This window comes from Miscanthus floridulus, chromosome 8 (genome assembly GCF_019320115.1).
Source record: "Miscanthus floridulus cultivar M001 chromosome 8, ASM1932011v1, whole genome shotgun sequence".
Taxonomy (NCBI): Eukaryota; Viridiplantae; Streptophyta; class Magnoliopsida; order Poales; family Poaceae; genus Miscanthus; species Miscanthus floridulus.
Window position 1 is genome coordinate 57,661,727 of NC_089587.1, and position 5,924 is coordinate 57,667,650.

Consider the following 5,924-nt stretch of genomic DNA (forward strand, 5'->3'; position numbering starts at 1 on the left):
TAATTTCATGCATGCTCAAGAAAGGTGTGGCACTGCAATAGCGTGTTCCAAATGACATACTAAATCAATATATACAGTATTGGTTCAAAAAACACTTGTATATGAAGAATAGATGGAAAACGATCAATGAATTTCTTTACTCGTGAAACAGCAGGTATGGTTCATCAATCTTGCCCAAAATCCTTGCATAAAATTAATTTAACCAAGCTGAAGCAAATAGACCACAGGAGAACAATCCGAAGATGTACCTAAGGCTGTTTCATCGACAAACATATAGGAGACATCTCCTCCCTCGTAGCGATCCTGTAAAGATCTTTTTATCTTAATTTGGTAGAATCTAGAGATAACATAACAGATCAAATAAAAGGATGGTCATATGATAGAGTTGTCAAACATCACATAACTTTTTCCCATCGAAAAAGGGCACAAACTGTTCATGCCGAAAATCAAGGCTGAATTTGGCAACTGGGTCAGTTTTGAGTGTCGACAAAACCTTCTGTGGGCCACCTTAAGATTGGGACTGAAGCTATGTTGCCTTTCTAAGGAAAAAGTCTACGCAACCTCCAACTATTTAGGGTAAACTACTTCACTCCTAAACTATAAAACTAGATTTTCTACCCCTGAACTTTTTAAAACCGGTCAAATAACCCCAAAACGGTTTTGGACGGTGGTTTTGCTACAGGATGGTGATTTTGTCTTTTTCTTTTTTATTTATTTCCGCTGAATCTTTCAAAAATCATAGTAAATTACAAAAAAATTATATAATGGAAAGTCTAATTTTTTTGGGCTCCACATGAGAACATATAATATAGTATGCTTTAGTATAAAGTTTTTGATGTAGCTTTATATCTATGCTTTTCTGTAATTAATTGGAATAATTCATAGCTGCAGTTTCTACGATCTTATTGATGTGAAATTTTTATGGTGGGCTAATTATTGTATGCTAGAACTGTAGTAAAAATTTCATACTAATTGGATCATCTATAACTTAATTATAAATTTATTTAGGTTTATGCTTGTTAAATCTATGCTTTATCTATAACTAAGTTATTCATGATCCAATGATTATGAAATTTTTACTATAATTCAAGCATACAGTAATTAGTCCACCATAAAAATTTTACTATAATTGGACCATAGAAGCTGCAGCTATGAATTATTCTATTTAATTACAGAAAAGCATAGATCTAAAGTTACAACAAAAACTTTGTACTAAAGCATATCATATTATATGTTGACTGTGTAGATCTACTCATGTGGAGTCTAATATAATTAAATTTTCCATTTTATGACTTTTCTATGATTTATTATGATTTTCTAAAAATTTAGCGGAAATAAATAAATAAATAAGACAAATCACTGTCACTGTAGCAAAACCACCGTCCAAAACCGTTTTGGGGTGTTATTTGACCGATTTTGAAAAGTTCAGAAGTAAAAAATCTAGTTTTATAGTTTGAGGGGGTGAAATAATCAACTCTAAATAGCGAGGGGTTACGTAGACTTTTTTTCTTTCCAATTTCCACGTGTTGGTTGAAGCAGCTGCGGTGGCTGGCAGTTGAGAAATAGTGGCCGCAGCTGCCACAACAAGCTGATCCGAACACTCCTCACATGCTCACATAAAGGTCAGAAAGACGCCGACGGGTCAAACCGTCAAAGTCAGAGGGCTATGATACATGGATTAGTTTACTTCTAGATTCTCTCACTAAGGGTGGAGCCAGAAATTATACAGAGGTGGTGGCCGAAAAAAACAACCTGTAAAAATTGAGTGCCGCTCAACTGATTATGTTTTTCATAATGATCATCTTAGTTAATTCATGGACTTGACACGATCGCTCTTATTTTTTTATATGTATTCTAGAATCTAAGGGCCTATTCTTTCGGTGGTAGACGACATATCCATCGAAGCAACGAGGCTCAATGGTGACTTCACAAATCTGAGTCTTTCGGAGATCTACCGGCTTAGTCTTTCGGGGATCTACCGGCTTAGTCTTTCGAATATGTTCGTAGGGATGATCTAGTTGTGTTTTGTTTGATTTTATTATCTACTCCCTCCATCCCATAAAAAGTGTTGTTATGGAATTCGTGGTGGTTTAAGTTTGACTAGGTCTATAGAAAATATTAGTAATATTTATATCTCTAAATAAGTTTACTATATAAATATATTTAACGATCTATGTAATGATACTAATTATGTACCATAAACATTAATACTTTCTTATATATATTTGGTCAAAACTGAAAATATTTGACTTTTAAAAAAATGAGAACTACACTTTTTATTGGACCAAACAAGTAGAAGATATTAATAGGTATATATGACAATTATTTATTGTATTCTTCCACTAAATATAAATAAAAAAATATAAGATTATACTAATAAAAATACTTCTTGTCACATGTTTTTTTTTGGGGGGGGGGGGGCACTACCCTGGCCACAGAGCTCCGGTGAAACCCTACCGCGCCTGTGGCGGCCTCCTTCCCCCCTCTCCCCGTCGCCATGGCCATTCTTCGCCCTAGCCCCAACTTGGCCCGATCGCCTCCTTCGTTGCCCGCTCCATCGACGTCACCGCCGCATCCACCTCGTTGCTATCTCTCCCGTCCCCACCGCCTGGCCTGCTTGCCTCCTCAAAACTCATTTTTTTAGGATGCCGGAAATGGGGAAGAAGAGAGGGAGAGCTTGGGAGCAGGGTCGCGTCGTCACGTGGTAGAGTTTGCGTAAAACTATGCAATCAATCTAGGAAGGCATAAATAAACTACTCAAAAAGTTATTTGAGTAATTAACCATGGCAGTCATAACACGTTATGCAGGTATGCTTTGCCAATGTCGTTATATTACTATGGCCTCTAAGACACAACATCTTCCTATGCTGCCATATTCCTAAATATAATCCAGAGATGTTCACGTAGTTCAAGCAACAGCAGTGACATTGTAATATGAGAAAGGTACGTCTGCATATATTACACGTAGGGATTTCTTAAGAGCGGCAATGTTCTAAGCCAGTACCATAGGGCGGTGTTCTATACGTGCTATAAGAGCGCACATCTGCTAGGTTTATACATCAGGCTATACGCTAAGCAGCAATGGTGGTTCTGACATAATTATACATTAGTACATCCCGCGCACGTCGGACTATTTGCGGTTCAATATGATGTTTAATATGAATAAATCCATAAAGAGAGGCAAATAATGGTATTATTAAAGATAATATAATTCATTTCGGAGATCATGAAGGTAGAGGGATATTATACATGCATATTGTATTAGCTCAAGACAAACATAATTGATAAGTCTAACATAGCTGATGTTAATGCATGTCTAGATAGATGTGGGATCTCAATGTGTTGCCCTTCCAGTACTTCAGTTCATATCAGAGGTTGCTTCTCGTCAATTTAAAGTTCTGAGCATTGGTGTAATATGTGATATAAAGTGAGCTCAATATGTTAAGCAAATAGGAATGATGTATTGCAGGTATGACACGTAATAAATTTAGCCATGACACGTTGACAAAGAGGCCAAAACCTACTAAATAAGAACCTAGAAAAGAAGTATATATATACAGAAACAATAAGCTGGGTACAGAAGTGAGGCGTTTAATAACATAGGACAACAAAGCTAACGAGGAAACTAAGTGACTTTATGTGAACACCAGGCTGGTGTAAGCCTGTAAGCACATGAGGACACAACACAGACATCAAAAGTACAGTGTAAAGATGATTCAGATGCATAAAATTTGCTATCTGGTATTGAAACTAGGAACATAGCCATTTTTTGGTGATTGTTATGCAAATTAATAATCTATCAAAGATCAATGATTTTCTGGTCTTTGCATAGCACACCAAAATTAATTTCATGCATGCTCAAGAAAGGTGTGGCACTGCAATAGCGTGTTCCAAATGACATACTAAATCAATATATACAGTATTGGTTCAAAAAACACTTGTATATGAAGAATAGATGGAAAACGATCAATGAATTTCTTTACTCGTGAAACAGCAGGTAAGGTTCATCAATCTTGCTCAAAATCCTTGCATAAAATTAATTTAACCAAGCTGAAGCAAATAGACCACAGGAGAACAATCCGAAGATGTACCTAAGGCTGTTTCATCGACAAACATATAGGAGACATCTCCTCCCTCGTAGCGATCCTATAAAGATCTTTTTATCTTAATTTGGTAGGATCTAGAGATAACATAACGGATCAAATAAAAGGATGGTCATATGATAGAGTTGTCAAACATCACATAACTTTTTCCCATCGAAAAAGGGCACAAACTGTTCACGCCGAAAATCAAGGCTGAATTTGGCAACTGGGTCAGTTTTGAGTGTCGACAAAACCTTCTGTGGGCCACCTTAAGATTGGAACTGAAGCTATGTTCCCTTTCTAAGGAAAAAGTCTACACAACCTCCAACTATTTAGGGTAAACTACTTCACTCCCAAACTATAAAACCGGATTTTCTACCCCTGAACTTTTTAAAACCGGTCAAATAAGCCCAAAACGGTTTTGGACGGTGGTTTTGCTACAGGGATGGTGATTTTGTCTTTTTCTTTTTTATTTATTTCCGCTGAATCTTTAAAAAATCATAGTAAATCAAAAAAAAAATTATACAATGGAAAATCTAATTTTTTTGGACTCCACATGAGAACATATAATATAGTATGCTTTAGTATAAAGTTTTTGCTGTAGCTTTAGATCTATGCTTTTCTGTAATTAATTGGAATAATTCATAGCTGCAGTTTCTACGATCCTATTGATGTGAAATTTTTATGGTGGGCTAATTATTGTATGCTAGAACTGTAGTAAAAATTTCATACTAATTGGATCATCTATAACTTAATTATAAATTTATTTAGGTTTATGCTTGTTAAATCTATGCTTTATCTATAACTAAGTTATTCATGATCCAATGATTATGAATTTTTTACTATAATTCAAGCATACAGTAATTAGCCCACCATAAAAATTTCGCTACAATTGGACCATAGAAGCTACAGCTATGAATTATTCTATTTAATTACAGAAAAACATAGATCTAAAGTTACAACAAAAACTTTGTACTAAAGCATATCATATTATATGTTCACTGTGTAGATCTACTCATGTGGAGTCTAATATAATTACAATTTCCATTTTATGACTTTTCTATGATTTACTATGATTTTTTAAACATTCAGCGGAAATAAATAAATAAATAAGACAAAATCACGGTCACTGTAGCAAAACCACGGTCCAAAATCGTTTGGGGGTGTTATTTGACCGATTTTGGAAAGTTCGGAGGTGAAAAAATCTGGTTTTATAGTTTGAAGGGTGAAATAGTCAACTCTAAATAGCGAGGGGTTACGTAGACTTTTTCCTTTCCAATTTCCACGTGTTGGTTGAAGCAGCTGTGGTGGCTGGCAGTTGAGAAATAGCGGCCGCAGCTGCCACAACAAGCTGATCCGAACACTCCTCACATGCTCACATAAAGGTCAGAAAGACGCCGACGGGTCAAACCGTCAAAGTCAGACACTTAGCCTCCAAGATTCCACATCTGTCGTCGTCACAGGGCTATGATACATGGATTAGTTTACTTCTAGATTCTCTCACTAAGGGTTGAGCCAGAAATTATACAGAGGTGGTGGCCGAAAAAAACAACCTGTAAAAATTGAGTGCCGCTCAACCGATTATGTTTTTCATAATGATCATCTTAGTTAATTCATGGACTTGACACGGTTACTCTTATTTTTTTATATGTATTCTAGAATTAAGGGTCTATTCTTTCGATGGTAGACGACATATCCATCGAAGGCTCTATGGTGACTTCATAAATCTGAGTCTTTCGGAGATCTACCGGTTTAGTCTTTCGGGGATCTACCGGCCTAGTCTTTCGAATGTGTTCGTAGGGATGATCTAGTTGTGTTTTGTTTGATTTTATTATCTACTCC